We start from the raw sequence: 12,157 nt of genomic DNA, 5'->3' as shown, positions 1-12,157 counted from the left end.
TTGTGAACCAAGGGGAAGGGCAGGGAGATTGTTGGGTTCTTTTAAATATTCGGATGTGCTTCCCAGGAAGTAACTGAATCACAGCCATCCCTGGGGCTCTTGGGATGGTATTCAAATTTGGACCCTTTGGAGAGAAGCTCCTTGACTGATATAAATAAATTCTCATTGATCAAGTGTGGTTTTCACCTTGCTCCCTGACTCACCAGCATCTTTAGTAAAATGATTCATTAACATATGAAAGCCAGATCTCTTGACCCCCAGAACCTGGCCCTCCTGGAATAAACTTAATTAAAAAAATCTATTTCTTTTCCAGCCAAATTAATATTAGATTTCATTATTTGGGGCTTCCCTGGTGGCTCAGATGGTAAAGAATCTGCCTGCCAGTGTAGGAGGCCCAGGTTCAATCCCTGGGTTGGGAAGATCCCCTGGAGAACGGAATGTCAACCCACTCCAGTACTCTTGCCTGGAGAACTCCATGGACAGAGGAGCCTGGTGGGCTACAGTCCATGGGGTTACAAAGAGCTGGAAACGACTGAGTAACTAACACTGTCATGATTTTAAATTTTGCTTTATCATTTGTTAAGCATTTATAAAGAACAAGGAATACAATACTTAATTCAAATATTTTTACAAATAAACAATAGTACCTTTATAAAAAAAGAAATTCTCCTACCTCATGCGTGGAGGTCTTGTTGATTTTGTTTTTCAACCCAAACTGGATTTTAAAGGTACTCCTGAGAGCACATCAGGTATTGAATCCTGTCCACGAATGAGACAAATTCAGTCACAGATTGGAGTAGGGATTCTCAAGGATCTCCCATTGTCTGGAGGTATTAAGTTTATGGGGTTAAATTATTTTTTAACAGAAGAGGCCACTGGTATTTAAAAACGTATAGATCAGTTAGGGTAAGGCTGGAGTGCTGTAATCAAGAGGCTGAATAATAATATGACTTAAAGAATAAAGTTTATATACTTTTTCTCTCACATAACAGTCCTGGTGGGCACTTCAGACTCCATGTGCTCATTCTGGGATGCAGATTATTTTCAAGTTATTGTTCCATCCCCCCCCACCCCCAGAACCTTTTGATGATTTGCATAATCAAAGCCATAAATAAATGGGTTCTGCTTGCATCGTCATTTCTCCTAATATTCCACTGGATGAAGTCACAGGTCCACTCCGAGCTGCAAGGGAGGCTGGGAAATTAGTATAGTTAGGCAGCTGCTGTTCTGTCTCCATGGAACAAGGGGGCTTCAGTTTTGGTGGACAACTGGTGGTATTTGGTGAACAGCTAGCACCATCACGTCAGTCTGGCACATGGCACCAAGAAGGAAGTGCAGGCTGTGGGCTGCGAACACCTGCGTTTGAATCCTTGCTCTGCTGTTCCGAACTAGACAAGCTGCCTTATCTCTCGGAGTTTTGCTTATTTCCACTGCTGTGCCCCTCTTATTGCTTGATGGCCTCAGTCAAAGTTGCAAGGAATGAAAACCAGCTTGAGCTAGCTTTGAGGGAAGGGAGATTTAGTTTATGGTCCAAGTCATCCCACAGAACCCAAATGCAGGAAGTATAGATAAACCTTGGTAGAGATGGACCAGAATCAGAGCTGGAAGCATTTGATGGGAACAGGAGGAAACGGGGAAATTATAGGAGTCATCCATTGATTAGCAAGTCCTCTTGGTACTAACTCCAAAATCAGTCCTGACTGCACCCACTTCTCTCCCTCTCCACCTCCTAGTCTGCTGGAGACCTGCAATGTCTTTCCCACAGCACACAGAATAAAATCCCAGCTCCTTACCCTGGTTTACCAAACCCACATGACCCAGCTCCTGCTCTGTCTTTGACCTCATCTACTACTCTGCCCTCTTACACTTTGCTTTAGCTGCAGGGCCCAGCTGCTAATTAATTAACTTGGATTCAAGTCCTAAATCTAAAGCTTGCTTCTGCCTCAAGGCCTTTGCGTTAGTTGCCTTCTATGCCTGGGGTGCTCTCGTCACTTCCTCTTCTTTGTTATTCAGAGCTCAGTGTAAAATGCCAGAAACATCTATTTATTAAGTCCTGCATATCCCGCTCATTGGGACCCTAGAGACTGTAGCCCGCCTGGCTCCTCTGTCTGTGGGATTGTCCAGGCAAGAATACTGCAGTGGGTAGCCATTCCCTTCTCCAGGGGATCTTCCTGATCCTGGGATGGAGCCTAGGTCTTCTACATTGCCGGTGAAGCCCATTAATTAAGTCACCAACTTTAATTGTCTTCATAGCACTTATCACAATTTGATAGTCTTCTCACTAATTTATTCATTGCTATCCAATCCCCAGACTCTGTCACCCCAGTAAATGCAATTCTATTAATGTAAGAGCAAGGAACTATCTTGATCTTTATGTACTCCTCTTGTTTAGTAGTATTTGTTGAATAAAACAATGAGTAAACAAAAAAGTATGCTTATTGTTTGTAACTCTTTTAAAACAATAAAATTTGAATCACTGTCTATTTCAACACAAAGTCCATATCATTTAAACTTCCATTCTTCCATTACATAGACCGTAACTGTATTAAACCACTTCCTACTGTTGGATATTTAGTGAGCGTGAAGTCTTTGCATGTTCTCCATTATTTCCTGGAACACATTTGTGCAATAATAGAATCAAAGGATACACTTTTTTTGTAGAGGTTTATTTTATGTTTTTGCCATGCCTTGCGGCATGTGGGATCTCAGTTCCCCTCCCAGGGATCGAACCTGCACCCCCTACACTGGAAGCGTAGAGTCCTTCCCACAGGACTGTCAGGGATCTCCCCTGGATGCACATGTTTTTGAGGTTCAATGTAAAGCCAGGCCTTCCCAGGTGGTGCTAGTGGTAAAGAACCCATCCACCAATGCAAGAGACATAGGAGACTCAGGATCGATCCCTGGGTTGGAAAGATCCCCTGGAGGAGGGCATGGCAACCCACTCCAATATTCTTGCCTGGAGAATCCCACGGACAGAGGAGCCTGGTGGGCTACAGACCAAAGGTGACCCTATGGACTGTATGTGTATATATATACATATATACACACACACACACACACACACATATATATTCCACGACATATATATGTGTGTGTGTGTGTGTGTGTGTATGGAAGGAAACTTATGACCAACCTAGACAGCATATTAAAAAACAGAGACATTACTTTGCCAACGAAGGTCTAGTCAAGGCTATGATTTTTTCCAGTAGTCAAGTATGGATGTGAGAGTTGGACTATAAAGAAGGCTGAGCGCTGAAGAATTGATGCTTTTGAACTGTGGTGTTGGAGAAGACTCTTGAGAGTCCCTTGGACAGCAAGGAGATCCAACCAGTCCATCCTAAAGGAGAGCAGTCCTGAATATTCATTGGAAGGACTGATGTTGAAGCTGACACTCCAATACTTTGGCCACCTGATGTGAAGAGCTGACTCATTTGAAAAGACCCTGATGCTGGGAAAGATTGAGGGCAAGAGGAGAAGGGGACAACAGAGGATGAGATGGTTGGATGGCATCACCGACTCAATGGATATGAGTTTGGGTAGGCTCTGGGAGTTGGTGATGGACAGGGAGGCCTGGCATGCTGCAGTCAATCGGGTCGCAAAGAGTCGGACACAACTGAGCTGAACTGAATTGAATGGATATACATATATTTGTATATATATACACACACACATATACATATCATGGAACATTACTCAGCCATCAGAAAGGATGAAACCTTGCATTTGCAGCAACATGGCTAGACCTAGAGTGAAGTAAGAGAAAGACAAATATTATATGATATCACTTTTATGTGGAACCTACAAAAATGCAAATGAATCTATTACAGAATAGTAACAGACTCACAGACATAGAAAACAAAATTTTGGTTACCAAAGCAGAAAGTGAGGCAGGGGAGGGATAAATTAGGAAGAGGGGATTAACAGATACACACTACTATATATAAAATAGATATAAAACCAGGATTTACTATATAGCACAGGCAACAAAACAATATCTTGTAATATTCTATTATGGAAAATAATCTGAAAAATATATAACTAAATCACTTAGGTATATACCTGAAATTAACATAGTACTGTAAATCAACAATATGTCAATTAAAAAAAACCCTTTCTTGATAAAATAAAAAGTTAGCAAATACATATTTGTTTCCCCTCCTCCCCCCCCTTTTTTTTGTTATCTGTGAACTCCCCAAATCACTGCATCCGCTGCTTTTAGTGACAGGCTTTCCATGTAACTGTGGTCTGCGTTCAGTCTTAGGGCTTCCCAAGCAGCACTAGTGGTAAAGAACCTGCCTGCCAATGCAGGAGACACGAGACCAATGTTCCATGCCTGGGTGGGGAAGACCCCCTGGAGGAGGGCATGGCAGCCCACTCCAGTATTCTTGCTTGAAGAATCCCATGGGCAGAGGAGCCTGGTGGGCTACAGTCCATGGGGTCACAAAGAGTGGGACACGACTGAAGCGACTTAGCACGCACGCATTCTGTCTAAAGGGGAAGCTTGCTACACTTTTTGCAGTGAGCCCCAGAAGAATGACGCCAGCTCCCTTCAAATGCTAGGAAGGCCTTTCTTTACCCACAGTGGAAACTGAGGCTTCTCTACCATCACCCAAGGAGGAGGCTGTGCGGCCAAGCACAGGGAGGCCTCGTCTACCACAGGGCTGGTACAACTGTGGTGCGGGTGGGCATACTCAGCCCAGGAGAGAAGTTACCTTGGCACCAACGAAGGTCCTCTGACATAGGCTTGAGAAGATTCTGGAAAGCAAACTCAGGCAACGTGTGGGCAACATGTTCTCCACCACTAATTCTCTCCTCTTCTTCCCCATCTCCTGACTTCCTCAGATTCATTTTAGGAACCTCGGGGCCTCCAGGGATATTATTCAGGGGGACAGTTTATGCAGCGTAAGTTAACTTGCTTGTTTTTAAATAACCAGGGTCTGGACATTGAATTTTTAAGTTAGAAAACTCCAAAAATAAAGCAAGAGGCTAAAGATAAGTAAAAAGAAAGCTTCACGATTTCCCCTATTGTTGGGGAAAAAAAATAAAAAAAAATGCGTGGAGGAGCTTTTGGCGTCTAGAGCCGAAAAGACGCATGATCAGTTACATGGATGCAGAGCCATAGCAGGAGGTGGGGTCCCCTTATCGCTGTAGGTGCCCGCATCCATGCTAATTCTCAGCGCGGGAGACTTTGGAGGCATGATTAGGCGATAAGAAGGCAGTCTCCTATTCCTGGGAGAACGATCCCCTCCCCCCTCAGCGTGCGATCTGCAATAAGATCTTGGATTTGACCTATGCCTTCTGTGTCTCGAAGGATCAGTGATTGCGATTCGGTAACAGGGCAGGACGAGCTCGCCTTTCTCTCCCCATCCTTCCCTCCCTCCCAAGGATAACCTCCGGTTTTTTGGAAGTAAGTTTAAGCAGCAACCTTATGAGTTGCCAGAGGCAAACTGGAATCCACCGTCAATGTGTTTTAGGGCCCTGCCTCCCGCCCCCCAGAGCTGTCTCACGAATGAATAGGCTCGTTTCTGGCGCGGAGGCAGCTTGGTTTGCATTTTTACCCATCCCGGCGGGGCGGCTTAGCTTGCTATCATCCTGCGTAGCTGGGGGTGGGGGTAGGGGTAGGGGGTGTGTGGGTGTTGTCCACTCGGAGGTGAGAAGGGCTTGGGAAATGTAATTTTAAAAAATCTTAAAAGTTGCAAAGGAGGGCTTGCCTCTGGGTGGAAGCTCGGAAGGAGAGGCGCCGGGCAGCACTAGCGGGGAGCGAGTCGTCCCCTCTCCACCCGCCCCCCCACGCCCCCAACCCAGGGCAGAGCCCAGCGAAGAGCTCCCCGGAGGTGGTCCAGGCACAGCTCGGAAAGGATCGGCCCTTCCTCGGGCCTGTGGCTTTCCGCGAGCCGGCATGCTGGGGAGAGGAATTCTCGAGTTCAAATAGCCACCTGTTCCCCGCGGAGGAATTGGAGGCGGGCGAGAAGCGCCGGCGGGGGGGGGTCCCCGGAAAGAGAGCAGGTGGGAGATTGCCTTCAGAAAGAGAATGCCCAGGGGACCCGAAAGCCAGCACTTCGGAGCCCAGATCCCTTGACCCCGGGAAGACCAACTGGCCGGAAGTCACGGCCACTTCTCAATGATCAAACATTTTGCACGCTTTTACACCAGGTTTAGCACTTTTATTATATGGTTGAAAAGTACTCATACTGGGAGAAAAAAAATCTATAAATAAAAATTTGTTAATGAATGTGTGAAATCATAACCGAACCTATATATTAATACAAGTTAAAAACTCGGGTGTGTGAGGCGTGTCACGCGGTATGGAAAATGCCTGTCTACAGGGGTCCCTGCAAAGCCCCAGATACCTGGGGGCGTGGCCTACAGGGATCAGTAGCAGAGCGTTTTAAAACATCAGGCCCCTCCCCCCAGTAATCTTAGTGATGGGGGGTCGCCGAGTTTCCAATGCTGTATCTTCAGCCCAAATTGGACCCTGACTTTGAGCACTCATATCCAGATACTTTGGGCTACATGGATATCTTGCAGGCAAAACTCATTTCCGGACTGAATTTTTCTCCGTCTCAGTTAGAAGCCTAGAAGTTATTCTGGATTCCTCCCTCTCTTTCAGTGATGCCGGGCCCTGTTTCACCGGGGGCCATAATTGGCCAACTTTGCTTCCTAAAGCTCTTCTGTAATCCCCTACTCCACCCATCTCTGTCTCTTGATGCTCCTGGCCTGGCTCAGGCCGGCAGTGGTCCTTATCAGGTTCAGTAGAAACCATTTCCACAAAAACTTTTCAAAACTGCCTATTTGCCACACCACTCACCGTGGTGCTTACCAATTCACCCCGTGAAGATGGTCAACATGAGTAGTCATGAGAGAAATGCAGTCACCCTGAGACACCTCTACACACCAGTCAGAGTAGCTAAAATAAAAAATAGTGACAACACCAAATGCTGGTGATGATGTGGGCAAATTGTATCATTCATCCATTGCTGGGGGGAATTTAAGATGGTCCAACTCTGGAAACCCTTATGGCAGAAAGCGAAGAGGAACTAAAGAGCCTCTTGAGGAAAGTGGAAGAGGAGAGTGAAAAAGTTGGCTTAAAACTCAACATTCAGAAAACTAAGATAATGGCATCTGGTCCCATCACTTCATGGGAAATAGACGGGGAGACAGTAGAAACAGTGACAGACTTTTATTTTTTGGGGTTCCAAAATCACTGCAAATGGTGACTGCAGCCATGAAATTAAATGATGCTTGCTCCTTAAAAGAAAAGTTATGACCAACCTAGACAGCATATTAAAAAGCAGAGATGTTACTTTGCCAATAAAGGTCCATCTAGTTAAAGCTATGTTTTTTTCTAGTAGTTATCAATGGATGTGAGAGTTGGACTATAAAGAAAGCTGAGCGCCAAAGAATTGATGCTTTTGAACTGTGGTGTTGGAGAAGACTCTTGAGAAACCCTTGCACTGCAAGGAGATCCAACCAGTCCATTCTAAAGGAGATCAGTCCTGAATGTTCATTGGAAGGACTGATGTTGAAGCTGAAACTCCAATACTTTTTGGCCACCTGATGCGAAGAGCAGAGTTATGTGAAAAGATCCTGATGCTGGGAAAGATTGAAGGTGGGAGGAGAAGGGGACGACAGAAGATGAAATGGTTGGATGGCATCACCGACTCAATGGACATGAGTTTGAGTGAACTTCGGGAGTTGGTGATGGACAGGGAGGCCTGGCATGCTGCAGACCATGGGGTCACAAAGAGTAGGTCACGACTGAGCGACTGAACTGAACTGAACTGAACTCTGGAAAATACACTTTGGAAAATTGCTTGATGGTGTCTTAAAAAAACCTAGCATGCAATTACCATGGAACCAGTAAGTACACTCCTGAGCAATTATGTTCATGCAAAAACCTATACATGAAGGTTCACAGCAGTTTTATTGTAATACCTCAAAACTGTCCTTCCATACCCCAGATATCATTCAATAGGTGAATGGTTAAGCAAACTCTGATACATCTATACCATGAATTAATATCCAGCAGCAACAAGGACCAAACTATTGAGATGTAACAAATTAGATGAATCTCCAGGAAATGATGCTGAGGGTAAAAGGTCAAACCAAGGAGGAATGGATGATAGGAATGTACAATTCCATTTATATAACATTCTTCAAGTGATCACATTTTTTTTTCATTTTTTATCATTGTCCATGGAGGACAGGGGTTTGGGTTGGGGAGAACAGGAGGAAGGTGGGTGTGATTATAAAAGGCACCATGAGGGACAGTTTGGTGGAACTGTTGAGTAGTTTGACTGCAGTGGTGGATACCCAAACCTGCAGAGGGGACAAAATTGTTTATCTTTAACACATGCATACACACACACAAGTACGAGTAAAACTGAGAAATCTGAATAAGATGGGTGTAGATTATATTAGGTCTAGCATCTTAGTTGTACTGCAAAATATTACCATGGGAGAAACTAGGTAAAGTGTAAGAGATTTTTCTGTATTATTTCTTACAACTGCTTGTGAGTCTGCAATGATTTCAATATTTTCTGTTAAAAATTTTAATTTATTCCTATTAAAAAATTTTGTGGTAAACTATACATAACATAATTAACCATCTTACCATTTATGAATGTTCATTTCCGTGGCATTAATGCCACAGAAGTAATTAATGATTGTAATTAACGGTAAAACCATCACCCTGTTCTTTGCCAGAACTTTTTCATCTTTAGCAATGCAAACTCTGTGCCTATTCATTACAACTATTACTTATTACCTATTACCTTTAACTCCCCATTCTCCCTTCCCTTCATACTTCTTTTTTTAATCTGGGGGAAAAAAAAAAAACAACCAAACAACCTTCCTTGAAACAGAGCAGGACCCTATGGGCCTTGTCCCCCACCATGTCCTCGGCTGGGTCTTTGTCTGTGAAAACTTTAGTCAAAGAATAAGTTTAATCAGAGAAGTGAGAAATGCAGAAACAAAGGAAAACAGTCAAAGGAGACTAAATAATAATGATATAGTCATTTGGCTTAGTCAAGGACCTTCAGTTCTTTTCCAAAGGCTGTAGATCATACTCTGAGCCATATCGGGTGAGCTGTCTTATGGATACTGAAACTCGGGTGGAAGAAGTTAACTGCGTGATGAGCAGACTGCGCAGGACATGAGCTGCCACAATTCCCAGAGCTGGCCTCAGAGGAACGGAAGCAAACCAACCCTGGAATTGAAGACTGACTGTACTTAAAACAACCAAGATGACGCTGGTCAGACCACCGATGACCCATCTGAAGCTGACTGTCAGAGCTGACTGTGGTTTCTGCATGTATCTCCTCCCCCACTCAATCTGTCTATAACAGCTCTCACCCCATTTGTCGGGGCGGGGGAGTCGGCCTATGGACAGATGTCTGCCACCCTCTCTCCCCCAGTTGCTGGCATCTGAAATAAAGCAAACTTTCCTTTCCATCAACCTGGGCTGTTTATTGGCGTTTGAGCAGCAGGCAGGCAGAGCTCGCACACACATGCTCCTGTCGATAACATCCTGAGCATCTCACTGGCCACAGGGCAAGCTCTCTGCGTGTCCTTGAGCTGCCCTTGTTCTGGTCTTACTGGTGTACTGGCCCTCATGGGAACCTTGTCTGGCCTTATCAATTCCCTGGGGATTTTGTGGCTGTCGTCTCCTTGTTAGGACACTCAACTTCTCTCTGTCTTGTGGATTCAGTTTTAGGTTCCTTCCAAAGCCCTGGGAGGGCTACTAGCAACATGTTCACAAGGCCGTAAGTTTTTTTTTAATTCAAGTATAGTTGATTTACAATATTTCAGGTGTGTTTATGTATGTATGGGTTTCCCAGGTGGCACGAGTTGTAAAGAAACTGCCAGCCAGTGCAGGAGACATCAGAGATGTGGGTTTTAATTCCTGGGTTGGGAAGATCCTCTGGAGGAAGACTAGGCAACCCGCTCCAGTATTCTTGTCTGGAAAATCCCATGAACAGAGGAGCCTGGTGGGCTATGATCCATAGGGTTGAAAAGAGTTGGACGGTGACTTGGCAGGCACACGCATATATATACATATACATATTATTTTTTTCTGATTCTTTTCCATTGCAGATTATTATAAGATATTGGATATAGTTCCATGTGCTATACAGTAGGTCCTTGTTAATCTATTTTATATCCAGTAGTGTGTATATGTTAATCCCAAACTCCGAATTTATTCCTCCCCTCAAGCCATATGTTTTTGTAAATTTGCAAAAATAAAATATTTTAGCTGCAATCAGGTATGACCTTGGGCATTTTCTTTCCTGGTCCCCCTGCTGCCTCTACCATGCCTAAAGTTGTTGACTATTTTGGTATGTTACATCTGTTCCATGGATTTTTCCCAGGTTGGCCAAGCATGGATTTTTCTTTCAAGGATTTAAGTGTCATGAGAAGATCTGCCCATTATGAAACCACGTGAGCCTTGCAACATGGGATGTGTCGAGAACTATAAAATATATTTCTGAAGATTTGGGGGAAGAGCCTAAACATAATTAAGAAGAAAAAGCTTATTGAAAAAGTTGATAAACCTTGAATATGCATTTTTCTTGGCATTTGGAAAGAGATTTTGAAACATTTCAATAGAAGAAGTGGGAAATTACAGACTTTTAATTTGGATGTAGATGAAAGTGAATCTATTTTTGTCATCTTTAAATTAGTTTGTTTATTTGAGAGCCAACAGATAAACTTAATGGACTATGAAAAAACATTAAAATAAACCAAGAAATAAATACAAATTACTCATACTTTAAAAAATTGTAAGAGAAATTTTTTCAATATTTCAAAGGCAGAAATTCACCAAGAGAAAGATATTCTCTGTCTAATAGAGTGGATGACTAAATCCTTGGATTTTTTTTTTTGATAATCCAGTTAATTAAGAGGAGTGAATCATATAAACACATTGGGAAAAGGCTTAAGTTTCTTGCTGATTTGCTCAGAATACTGACATTGACAACACAATTTAAACTTATATTTAAATATAAATACATTAAATATAAATGTATTTACATATAATACACACTATAATAAGAAAATCAACACCAAACTGGTTAATGACATCCATCAAAGAATTTGAAGAATTTCATCATCACTGCCTAAGAAAATTTGAAATACCCGAACATTTCACAGCTCACATATAAACCTTGAAAGGTTCTCTTGGTTCTGACAACAATCCTATAATTTCTGTGAACAAACCAGAAGTTAGTTGGGAATTGGAAAGAATTCCTTCTAACTGTTAAGAATAAAAATAAAATTTCTATCAATCATGTCAGGAGAAGAACTGAATGATCTATTTTCCCTGCAGAAAAAATTACATTATTAGAGGAAGAGCAATCAGAGAATGTGCAGGACAAATGTGTAGGGATGAAAGTATTGCTGAGGTGGATTAGGCAGTTAATAAAAATATAGGTTTTTGCATAGTGTAATGTTTGTGATAGTTGATCAGTTTTGCAAATTTGCAGTTTGTTGATCTTTTTCTTATTCTAAGTAAATATTCATTTTTGTACCTGATTTTGTATTTATAACTTCATATTTTATTTTATTATTTTTTTCCATTTATTTTTATTAGTTGGAGGCTAATTACTTTACAATATTGTAGTGGTTTTTGCCATACATTGACATGAATCAGCCATGGATTTACATGTATTCCCCATCCCAATCCCCCCTGCCGCTTCCCTCCCCATAACTTCGTATTTTAAAGGAAAGCCCTCAGATTGCATTAGCCCTGGCTCTATCTCTACCCCAGGTCTCACCTCACCTCTCTTAGTTGCATGACTCCCTGGGACATTACAAGACCCTTGTCTAATATCATCCCTCCCAACATTAAAAAAAAAACAAAACCCAAAAAAACCTTTGCTTATAGTTTCATCTTCCTGACCATGAAGGACAATCATGTAATAGACAAGAGCAAATGTTGAGTTGGCCAAAAAATTTGTTCATGCTTTTCCATGCTATCCTCTGGAAGAATCCGAATGAACTTTTTGGCCAATCCAATACTTGGGCACGAGGCTACCTGGGTTTCCATCACTCTGGCCTGGTTGCCTTGTGACCTCAGGCAAACTTCTTATGCACCCAACGCCTTCATGTTGTCTTCTGTAAGACAGGGGTGGTAATAGCATACACCGTAAAGTATCAT

The sequence above is a fragment of the Odocoileus virginianus genome, chromosome 16, assembly GCF_023699985.2.
Source record: "Odocoileus virginianus isolate 20LAN1187 ecotype Illinois chromosome 16, Ovbor_1.2, whole genome shotgun sequence".
Taxonomy (NCBI): Eukaryota; Metazoa; Chordata; class Mammalia; order Artiodactyla; family Cervidae; genus Odocoileus; species Odocoileus virginianus.
The sequence above is the reverse complement of the archived record's forward strand: the minus strand, read 5'-3'. Positions refer to the sequence as shown.